At 43.7% G+C, this 12,428-nt stretch overlaps 1 pseudogene; it reads right to left on the minus strand.

Annotated features, from left to right (window-relative positions):
* Window positions 1-6,709: 6,709 nt before the first annotated feature.
* Window positions 6,710-7,006, minus strand: LOC129675012 (cyclin-dependent kinases regulatory subunit 2-like; annotated as a pseudogene).
* Between the last annotated feature and the right edge of the window lie 5,422 nt (window positions 7,007-12,428).

Below are 12,428 nucleotides of genomic sequence, written 5' to 3' on the forward strand. Positions count from 1 at the left end.
TTCAGATAAGGAGGCTGAGAACCTAAGAGGTTATTAATCTCTTATATAAGTACACAGTGATAGTGTGGATAAAAGGCTTTAGTATGTACTTCCATAGGGAATCCTCAGAACAATCCTACAAATAAGCCATGATTATTATGCCCACTTATGGGTGTAGAACTTTCTTAAAAACTTTTCTAACTTTCAACAAAGATGTGATAGGGTAGATTCCAACCACTGTCCCTCTCTAAATGGTACATCCAAACAGGACAGAGTGCAGAACTGCATGAGCTTTGGAGTCAAAATGATCTGGAGTTGTCCTAGTTACACCTCTCCTTAACCATATGCTCTTAGATTGACAGAAAGTTTATGCCTCAGTTTCCTATTGTTGAAACCAAGGGGAACAACTAGTACTCTTATGGAATGATGCGCTGGAATGTGCTTATCTGTTCAACCCATAAATATTCAGTGAGCATCTAGTATGTGCTAGACACTGTTCTAGTGTTTAAAGGTATAGCAGTGAACAAAACCAAGACCAGCTCCTGTCTTCATGGAGCTCACAATATCATATAGCGAAGAAGTATATACATGAGTAAGTGGACAAGATACCTTAAGCTGTGGTGAATGGTGGGAAGAGAATAAAAATGAGAGTGTAATAGATTATGACCAGGTAAGGGGTGACTTTTTGGTTTTTCTGTTTGAGACAGGGTCTTGATATATATGAATATATATGTATATATGTGTATGCATATATGTATGATATTTATTATATATGTATATATGTGTGTATGATATATATGGATGATATTTATCATATATATGTATGATATGGATGTATGATATATATGTATGATATACGTGAGTTTAGACTGAGATGATGTGATGATATGTCAGGAGATAATTCAATCAGCAAAGTGCTTGTCTAGAAAGCATGAAGATCAGAATCCATGTAACAATACCAACTACGGTGGCACAGGCCTCAAATCCCTTCCATTCGGGGGCGGAGGCAGAAATATCACTGTGGCTTTCTGGACAGCCAACTTAACCAGCCTAACTGATTAGCCTCAGGTCCAGGTAAGAGATCTTTTCTCAAAGAAGAGGGATTGTATTTCTGAGGATGACACCCAGGGTTGTCTTCTGATCTCCACACTTAGTGTGTACATGTGCCTATGTGTACATGAACACACATGTGCAGAGAGAGAGAAGGAAGGGAGTGAGAGACAAGTTTGTGCTGTGACCTCAATAAAGACAACAAGGCTGTTACATGATGTGTGCAAAACAGAGGGAAGAGCAAGTTCAAAGGCCCCAAGGTGAGAGACAACTCAGATACCTTCCACTTCATATCTCTTCCCCAGGCCATTCAGCTGAGCTCCAGGAAACTTGACACCTCTGCTTAAATATCTAATGGGATCTTGAACTTACCATGGTCAAAGCAGACCTCTCAATTTCCCACTAGGCTTCCTTCCTGCGCTGTTCCCCATCCCAGTGAATGGCACCACTATCTTCTTGATTGCTGTAGACTTCGAATTACTTTTGAATTTTTTCCACTTTCTACACCCGACATCCAGTCCATTAGAAAAATCTAGCGGTTGTACTTCAGTGCACTTCTGAATCTACTTACCACTCACCTCAGGCACCTTGCTCCAAGCCATGATCCACACTTCTCCAAACCAGCAATGGGCATACAGGAGAGCCTCTTCTCACTGCCTTCTGTGTCACACACAGCTTGTCATCATCCTGAAGACCTCAGTGATTTCTTCACTTGAAAATATGAGTCAGCACATCTGTAATCCCAGCAAAAATTAAAGGATTGGCTTCAGCTCCAGAGCAAGTTCAAGAAGAGTTTGGGCTGTGACATCTGTGACGGACAAGGCAAATCAGATTCCAGTCACACAGACTCACATTCAAAAACCCCAACAACCTTTTCTTAACTCTGAATAAAAACCCCAAGTCTTGCTCTTGGCTTCCAAGACCCAGTCTCTGGCACTGCTGGCTACTCCTGCTCACCCTTAACATGCCCATCTGAATCCCACCCACCTCCTCCTTGCTGTACTCTCCAACACAGCATAGTTCTTGGCAGATAGTAAATACTTAGAAGATATTAGCAGATGAATAACAACCAAGGAGAACAGAGGGAGGTCAGGTTGGCAGTAGGGACTTAAGAACACTGACCATGTGGTTGGCTGAAGCTGCCACTTATGGCTATCTATTGTCTCTGTCTGTCCATCTATCATTGGTCTATCTATCTACTTTGTTTTTTTTTTAAGACAGTCGCTCAATGTATTCCAGGTTGCCTCAGAAATCCTGCCTCCTCTCACAGACTAGGATTGCCAGAGTGAGGCACCATTCTTGCCTTCTGGCCTCTTGTTTTAGCTCCTTACCTTTTCCCACAGGAGGAAGCCACAAAATGTCCCTTTCTGGCCCAGCGCACATGCCTGCTCTTCCTGTATTTTAAGAGGGAGCCAAAGTCATGAGAAAGTTCACCAACAAACAATCCAGAAAAGGAAAAAGTAGGAATTAGAGTGCAGGCAAGAAGATGCTTAGGAAACACTGGCAGAGAAAAAGGAGGGCCAGAGGACACAGAACTGAAGAAGCCTAGGAATGAGCCCTGCAAGGAGACAATGGCCACACACACATGTACAAACACCAGGTGGTGGTTGTCAAGGCCCAGGACTGGAGGGGAGGAGATGACCTTCAGTCCTCCAGACATGGCTGTTTCTCACAATGACAGCAGGGAGTGGGAGGCAGGCCCGGCAGGAGGCAGGGAGTGTAGACACTGGCTGGGGAGGCTTGGCTGTGAGAGGGTAGACAAACAGAAGGAGGGAAGGAGCTCAACTGGGCAGCTTAGCCTAGCCCTGGAGGAAAAGATTCTTTCAGATGGAAGAAAAGAGAATACATTTGCAGGCTAAAGGCAAGAAGCCAGCAGAGGGAAGATGATTACTGGAGGGTGATCTCCTGGGAGATGGGCTAGTTGGGACTTGGGGCCACTCCACCCTCTGAGAAGAGAGTAAAGAGGACAGTGGAGAAAGGAAAGCAGCAAAGAGGGACCACCCTGCTCCAATGATACTCTTCCCTTCCCAATTGTCTTGCTACCACTGATCTGCAAAGCACCTCTTCTTAGCTCTGACATCCACACACAATGCCACAAACACTACTCCCCCTGCCTTGGGGACTCTGGAAGGGGTCCACATTGGGTTCAGGTGGCAGGGAGAGACTATTAGTGCTCACACCTGGTATGGCCTCTCTACCTGGATCACTCACATAGCAGTAGATTCTGACTGTAGATGTTCAGCCTCCCCTTTCAACTTCTCTCACAAGCTTTCTTGTCCTTTTGCCATGAGATAACGCTGCCAAGAGGCCCTTAATTAGATATAGGCCTGAACCTTGGACTTCTCAGCCTCTACAACTATAAGAAGTAGATCTCTTGCTTCTTTACAAATTGTTGGTATAGTATTTTTACAACAGCACAAGTGGACTGAGAAAGACCCCCTGCTGCCCAAGGCCCCTATGTACTAAGCCAGGATTTTCAGCTATGTGAGTACCTACTATCAATGCCTTCAAGACCTTATGAGCAAGCCAATTTTCTTTACACCTTTCTTTTCTTTTTTAAGACAGGGTTTCTCTGTGTATTCTTGGCTTTCCTGGAATGCACTATGTTGATCAGGCTGGCCTGGAACTCAGAGATTCATATGCGTTTGCCTTCCAAGTCCTGTGATTACGGGCATACACCACCACTACCCAGTTTCTTATGCTTTTCTCCAGTTATATAAACTGATCTTAGAGAGCTGTCATCATCTCTCTAAGGCCCAAGGCTACCCAGAGCCACTGACCAAGGGAAAATATTGGCAGAGATGATCATCTCTAACCCTTCCATTGCGTGTCTGGAAGCAACACTGCAGAAGGGCAAATGCTTTGAGCCTATCTTAGTTCTGCCTCTCATCGTATTACTGACAGAATGGAAAGCCTCACATGCACAATGCGTTTCCTGAGGTCACAGGTGAAGGAAAGTCAGGATCCAAGCCTTCTCTTCTTCCAGGCCTGTGGTGCTGTTGCCTAACTTAATGGGGCTTGGGGGAGGTAGGCTATGTGAAGTTGTGAGGAATAGCCAAATATGATGGCTGTGGCAGCACATGCTTGGAATTCTATGAAGGCTGAGCTATAAGGATCTCAAGTTCAAGGCCAACCTGGAATATACACCATACCCCATATTAAAAAACAAATCAAGGATGGGTGGGTGGGAGTGCAAGGGAGGGGGGATTAGAAGGTGGGATGGGGTCCTAGGTCAGTAGAAGAACACTTGACTAATGTGCATGCTGCAGGCCCAGGAACTTTAGTACTGCCAACAAACAAACCAAAAGAGAAAGAAGAGAATGAGGAACCAAGAATGCACTAGACTTAGTGGTGTTGGGGAACAAGACCATATCTGCCTGTTGGTGGTACAAAATTGAGGATCAGGAAATACATGCTGGATGGATGTACAGAAGAACACCCGAAGCAAACACAGTTTGGAGTCTGAGCTAGATTCCCCCACAGTAGTCCCAAATCCTCTCCCATGGCTGGGCCATCCACATTCCAACTGCTTACAGGCTGGACCTTGTCAGAGAGAGGTGGGAACAATGTTTTGCTGACACTGACCTGTGGTTTTAATTGAAAGTTGGTCTCTCAAGCCAGAAAAGCATTCTATTAAGAAATTGCTCAGCTCTTTCAGAAAGGACTACTACAAGGAAGTCCCCAAAGGCCACTCTTGACCACACTGAAGGAGTGCTACCTATATGCCACCAGACATGTACACACCCCACTGCCTGCCTCAGTTATGCAGAAATGGAAGCAAATCCTTTCTCTCTTCCCAGGGCCCAGCAGAAACCAATATGTGGCTGGAGGTGGCATAGTCAGGGCTGCCAGCCTTTCAAGCCCTTGGACTTGGTCAGTTCTCTGGTACCTGTTCTCCTTTTCTCTCTTCCCACGCCCACTCATACACTTTACCCATCCCATCTGTCCTTTAGCATGTGCCTGGGAATGACTTGCACCTGTTTACAGCATGGAGCAATATTCATGCTCAAATAGGGTCTTCAACCCACATCTCAGAGTCCTCCTTCTCTCTCTCTCTCTCTCTTGCTCTCTCTCTCTCTCTCTCTCTCACACACACACACACACACACACATACACATGAAAGAAAGACAGTGAAAGAGAGAGAGAGAGAACATATATATATAAACAGCTCTACGGCAGATAACACCATTCTGTTAAGTCTGTACCCATGTTTCCTGCCAGGGTCAGGCTAAGAGACCTCTTTCATGGAGGGGTGGGAGAGATTGAAAAAAAAAAGGGTAGGTTAAATTGCAATTTTGTCTCTTATGGTCAGATAGGCCTCTGGGTCCAAAGAATGGGATCCCAGGTTTGGAACCTTGAGTTGCTTTGAGTCACTCTTGCCCTAAGTTTTCTGCTGGGCTTCTTTTCAGAAGGCTTAACACTTACCCAGTGTCTACCTGAGGATCTCTAGCCCTGTGCTGCATCATAAGTAGTCAGGGTTCAAGTGACAGGCCTCGTGTTACTCTGGTGTGGAGACAGGCCCTATAGGCCAGAAATTACCTAGTATTCTTTTGCTATGGAAGTACAGCCCAGATCTTCTCAGGAGAAGACAGGCGGTATTCCCAAGAAAAAGTCATCTTTCCCTGCCTTACTCCAATAAGGCCAGCAGAGAGATCCTACATGGAGGGAAGGGGGAAGAAAAGCAGAGAAGACTAGCTTCGTCAGGGAACCCCAAGACTCCCACTGCCTACCCTATTGCCTGTCTCCACCGTGTCTCTCTTCTTTCTTCCATCCCTGCCCTGTTCCTCTCATGAAATATGGATGGAGCATTTATTAAACTGTTTTCTCTTCAAAGGAGGTTTCAATTTTTAATGTCTCACCCAGTCTGGGGAGAGACACTGGCCCAGACAAGGCATGTGGAGGGGCAGAAAAGGTCTGCCCTGAACTGGCGGGGTCAGAGAAAGGGGGAATAAAAATAGTATTGAGTTAAAAAGGATATGCCCCCGAGAGAAGTATTAAATTGGGGAGTGGGGAGCAGAATCACTCTGGGGGCACAGGACACAACCTTTCCCTTCTTGTGCTCTCCTGTTTCATCTGAAAGACCTTCTGAAGGGGACCAGCTAGTGCTTGACAGGTACCGTATTGTGCAATTGGGTGCTGGCTAGGTATTTGATACACAGATGCACCACTAACTCAGCTGACCATCTCACTGGTGGAAGGCCCTACCATAGAGTAACAAGAAGCAAAGACTCTGGGTCCAGCATACCCATGCTCAAATTCTGACCTCATTGTTTGTTTTCTGTGGGATACTGGACAAATCATATAATCTCTCTATTCAGTTTCCTCATCTGTAGAATGGGTCTTATTAGGTTGCTTAGATGAAGATGAAATGAGACTAAGATGTCATGGCACATACCTGTAAATACCAGTACTTAGGCAACTGGAGAAGAAAAATTTTGAGTTCAAGGTCAGCTAAGGCTGCATAGTGAGGCATTTTTTAATGCAACATACAAACTTTATTTAACAAAAGTAACAGGTAGTAAAACAAGCACTTATATATTTTTAAAAACTACAAAAATTATTTTTAACAACTTAGAACAACCTGCTTGCAGTTGCATTTAACTGAGTTCTGCTGCTGTGAAGAATACAAGTATGCACAGGGACGGATGGTATATTTTTCAAGTATTCACTGAATACTACCTTAGGTACACATATACATTAAATTTGAAAAAAAAATTAGATGATCCCAGCTGTCCTTTATCTTTTGTTGTTCTTTTGGAAGAAGCTGTCTAAAAAGAAGAATATGCAGTTCTGGTTCATGCATCATGTCATGAACCCATCCTAGACTCTGTTGGACACCAAGTCTCTTCCACTCCTCTTCAGACATCAGATGAGTTTTTGGTACTTGCCTAGAGAGTTCTCTGGGTAACATGACATGCTGTTACTCATAGTGCTCATCGAAGTACTTGTCCAAATAGTAGATCTGCTTGTGGGCCATCCTGCTCCCCCCCCCCAAAAAAAAAAAAACAGGAACGAAAAACCAGGGCAAGGAGCTCCACGTCTGCCTACGGCTGGCACAATGACTTGCATGAGGCCCAGTGAGGCATTTTTTTTTCTAAAAGAACATATGATAAGATTGTATATACATCAAATACACATTTACATCTAACATTTAGTATGCCTTCAGTATGGTGACGGTAATGGTGTGATAATCAGTGCCCGTATTTGTAGGTGATGCAGCTGGGCCCCCTGAAAGTTAGAGGCTAAGGCTGAAAGTCACCAGGGCCATCAAAAAGTGAAGCCAGAATTTGGACTCGCTTTTTTTTTTTTTTTTTTTTTTTTTGGCTCAAGCCTGTGTGTCTACTGCTTCTCAAGCGATAGAATTCTGCCTTATTGAACATCCCTTGCAGTGGTTTGTAATTAACATGCAGAAAATTGTTATTGAACAATTGTTGCTGTGCTCTGGAGTTTTCCTGCCCAGATCCCAAGTCAGTCTCAGTTTATTGTCTGAGACTTTAGGTTAATCATTCCTCTGTTGATGGAAACTAGCATCACCCACCTCCCTCCTTAGGCTTCTCAGCAAACAGAGTGACTGTAAGCAGAGAAGGCACTGGAAGCCAGTAACTTACTATTTCAGAGTGTAAGCCGGAGGATTCATGATAGGATTTACAAACCCAACCCCAAAGGGCCTTTCAACATATTAGGTAGCTGATTTGGCTCTCTCTCTCTCTCTCTCTCTCTCTCTCTCTCTCTCTCTCTCTGTGTATATGTGTGCGTGTGTGTGTGTGTGTACATTCATGTCACTGCACTTGTGTGAGGCGAAACATGATGCCACTGCACTATGGAAACCAGCTTGTCACTGTACTTGTGAAAGGGTTCAGATGACAACATATAGTAGTTGGTTCTCTCTTTCCACCATAAGAGCTCTGGGAATTGAACTTGAGTCGCAAGGATGTGTGGCAAGCACCTTTACCATGAGCCATCTTGTTATTGGTCCACCTTCTTTTTGAGGCACTAAGCTCAAAACTTGCTGGTTCTATCAGACTGAATGGCCAGGAAACCCCAATGAACCTCTTGTGTCCATCTTTCCAGTATTGAGATTACAGTTGTATACCACCATTTCTGGATTTACTTTTATCTTTTTTGAGTTTGGGGGATTTGAACTTGAGTCTTAATGCTTTCACAGCAATACTTTACTGACTAAGCAATCTGCTCATCCCTTGGTTCTGCATTTTGAGTATATGCATTCATACTCCACACCACAGTCATCATGTCCTCTGTGTGGAATTTGCTTGAGCAACATTTTCAAGTACAGTGCTCAGCCTAAACTTATCTCTAAAATGACACATCACCTCAGTTCTGACAGAAAGTAACATCTCCAGGGGTTGCCCCTGACCATCAGGAGAAGATGCTAAGCAAGAGAGGTTTACATTGAAATAGGATATATATTGACATTGACAAGTATGTGGGCTAGAGTTGAAGTTGGCACCACTGGCAAAATTTCATTTAAAAAATGTAGAGGCAACACAGTTGAAGAGCAGATGGCATTGCATTGAAAGGTTTCCCAACCTTCCAGAAGCCAAAGCTAGCAAACAGAAACATTTCGATTTAGATTCACTTGCTTTGGGGGCAATTTACTTAGAACCACAGGTAAAATTTCAAAGGTCATAACAAAATCACTGAGTAAACATTGTAAGTTGTAAATTGATTTCCAAATTGTTGTCTTCCAAATAGATAAATCCAAATCTGGCAAACAGATGAACATACTCAAAGGCTGCAGAAAGCATTTTTTCCTAATACTGTGTGGAGGTGACTATTACTTAGGAAGCTTCCAACTGGAAATATTAGGTTTTGATCAATTTGTGAGTTCCACAAATGTGCCACTGTCACTAATATTTGACAAACTGTTCCTGACACACACCTTAATCCTCAAAGATCTCTCAGTCTTGGGTCTTTAATGGGATGGTGTGGAGCAAAGTGAAGAAGTACTGCACCAGGAGCTGGGCAGAACCTGTAATCTCATTGTTCCCCTCTCCTGTGCACTGGGGACAGATGACACATTCTGGCTCCTTTCCAGGGCTAATATGATGATTATTATAAACCAAGGAATATAAAGAAAGTGGGTTTAAGAATCAATATGCTGGTTGCGCAGTTGTGGCACACATCATGAATTCTCGAACTCGGGAGGCAGAGGCAGTTGGATCTCTGTGAGTTCAAGGCCATCCTGGTCTAGAGAGAGAGAGTTCCAGGGTAGCCAAGGCTACACAGAGAAACCTTTTCTAGGGAGAAAAAGAATCAATACGCTGGGCAATCCCATCTACAACCAGTGCAATTGACCTTTGCTCCTACTTTCACAAGGTGTGACATGTAGCCACACCTTCCTTAGCCACATCTTGACATTCCAGTTGTGAAATGCCTGGCATTTAGTAAATGTTCAATATATGTTCAATGTCATTAAAGGTACAAAAGTCACCTTGAAGAAGTGTGAGACATGCCATTATTTTTAAGGTCTGCTCCTCTTCATCACTCACAGTTCCAGCTAGAATAAGTCAGAGACATAATACACAATCTTAGTAAATTGTCGTGTACTATTTAAATTTGTTGAAAGCATGGAAGCAAAAAGGATTCACTTGTTCCAAACGCCAGCATGATTATTTTCAGTGTCTTCCAAAACTTCATATCCTGAGGCGGGCTGGGCCCCTAATTCTGTAATGGGGAGAAAGGACATCAAAGTAGCCTGTGAGTAAAATCACCACGCCCTTGAGAACAACTAGAAGGGAAACCATTGCCAAATACAGGTTACTACTGTTTATCCTGTCATGGAAATATGCCTGCAGTGGGAACTAGAAGCCAAAAGCCAATCAATAGAAAGACTCGCAGTCAGGCAATGGGACACGATTTCATCTTCCGCAGTCAATTTCAGCTGGGTGTTGTAAACCCCATATTTGATGCTGTTCCTTTTACTTTCTCAATTGAACTATTCCAATTACTTGCAATTGATCTGATAATGATGGCTGTCTGTCTCTTTTATTTTTGCTTGCCATACTTGTAATAAACTCATTCATTAAAAATGGAAAGTAAGGCGATCACAGGCCATTCTTTTGAACCTTACCCAAACAAGTATCTAATGTACATATCTGTCCTAGAACAGAGACACAGTGGTCACCATGAAAAAGTTCTTAGTCCCATCTCCCCCATTCATCCTCTGGCTAGCTGGATCTCTTTATAAGTTCAAAATGAGTCTAAAATATTCCTGTCATCTGTGCAGTTTGTTAAAGTTTGCATAGAAAGAGTTGCATAAGAAACTCAGTCAAGTACTAAAGACTTGGACCTTAGCTAGTAGGTTCTAAGAACTTAAGGACATGAAGACACACTAATGGAATTAGGTCACTAGGAGTGAGTCCTTGTGTGTATTTTTTTCTTGACCTTACTTGTCAGCTTCCAGTCTTCCATGAGGTGAGTAGCCATTTCATATACTCCTAGAGTCTTGAGCTTCTGTCTCTTCATGTACCCAGAATCAATGGAGACAAGGACTAAGGACTGTCCTCTCTAAAACCATGAGCCAAATTAAGTCCTTCTTCTCTTACTATACTGTTTATTGTCAAATAGTTTGTCATGTCAACAGTAGTCAAACTGATATACACAGTCCTGGCACTAAGTAATCTGTAGTGAGGACATCATGGGAACATACCTTTGCCACCTATACTGTGTTCTGCCTAGATTTAACCTTCCCTTTTGCAAATGTTTGAGTATCACCAATAGTTCATGCATTGCAAATGTAATCCTCAGTTTGAGCAGTGCTGGGAGATGAACCCTAATAAGCAGATCATTTGCACTTGGTCCTCATAGGTGAATTGGTGCTGTTAACACAGGAGTAGATGTGTCTAGATCAGATTGTTATAAAAGTGAGCTTGGCGTCCTCTTGATCTCTCATTCCTGCCCTTTCTTGCCCTTCTGCCTTCACTATGAGATGACACAATGTGCAAGCCCTCTCCAGATGTTTGTGCCCTGCTTTTATACTTCCCAGGCATTCCCGAATCACACACAGCAATTAATTTCTGTTCACTTAAAATTATCCAGTGTTAAGTGCTCTGCTACAGCAGCAGAAAGCAGACCAATTACAATCCTTTAGAGTGCAACAAGATGATTTCTAGGCTAGCCTGCAGGAGGTTGGCCTTGCTATGTTCATTCTTCTCTGGATGTGTTGGAAAACCTCAGATAAGTACCTGACTGTCTCTGGGCCTTAGCATCCTCTGATGAAACCTGGCCGCATGGGATAAAATCAGTCCTTCTCAAGCTTGGGTTATAATCCACAGACCGTACGGCAAAAATTTCTAGCGAGCTGACTTCTGAATAGATAACCCTTGTCAATTACAATCCAGTATAGATGTGTATGTTCTCACTCGAGAGATACTCTCCAACTGAATGCCAGCTATGAAAATGCCTTTCAAATGCAAACCACAGTTGTCTTTATAAGAACAATTACATTTACTATTGAAATAAAAGTAAAAAAAAAATCTCATCCCAAAGGACCCATGCCCAGTCATGATGGCACAGACCTGTAGTACTCACAAGGCTGAGGTAGAACTGTACATTCAAGTTCATATAGACTGCATAGCAAGTTCAAAGTCAATCTAGGATATATGCAAGCCCATGCCTCAGAAACAAAACCAAAGAAACAAAAAGGAGGAGGAAGATGGAAGGATAGATTGGGGTTGTGGAGAAAAAGGAACGGAAAGAACTTGTGGCTCCTAGTAGACCCCCCAAGATGCCACAAACCGTAGAGAATTGGTGGACCGAGTGCTTGCCAATATGATTTGGACAGAAGCCCACTCTCACAATCTGTTAGATATGTGGATATTTATATCTGGGGGACCTAGCTATTCCCCTTCTTCATGTCCTATTCTGTCACTGCCAGCCCCTCTGGCAAGCTAGATAAGACAGTCCCCCAATTTTTCTACCAGGGACCCTAGAACAGGCCTGAGGCTGGGGTTAATGAAAGGTCTGAGTAGGAGTCAGCCTAAATCCCACCTCCCAGTGAGGCCATGGGACCAGGGTCTTGAGTCCTGGACCAGAACCAGTAAAAGTTTCCATATCCAACTGAGAAGAGAGAAGAGTCCCTGAGGCTAAACCTTCTGCTGCCCTTCTAGGGATCCTCTAGATAGTAGCCACTGGGTTCCAAGGGCCCTCCTCCTTCCTGTATCACCAGTCTCCTTCCATGCCAGGTGACCTCACCTGGGGAAGAGGGAACTTGTTCTCCAGGTGCTGCCAACAGGAAGGAGAGAATGTTGGAGACAGATTTGAGGAGGCAGGTGATGCTGCACATCCTTCTCTTTTCTCTTTCCAGGGGAGACCTGGCCCAGCGTGGGGGAGAGGGTCAAGAGAGGCTGTAAGAGAGGCTACATGTGCCAAAGAACACG

Source organism: Psammomys obesus, unplaced genomic scaffold, assembly GCF_907164565.1.
Source record: "Psammomys obesus unplaced genomic scaffold, mPsaObe1.curated_primary_1811, whole genome shotgun sequence".
NCBI classification, from domain to species: Eukaryota; Metazoa; Chordata; class Mammalia; order Rodentia; family Muridae; genus Psammomys; species Psammomys obesus.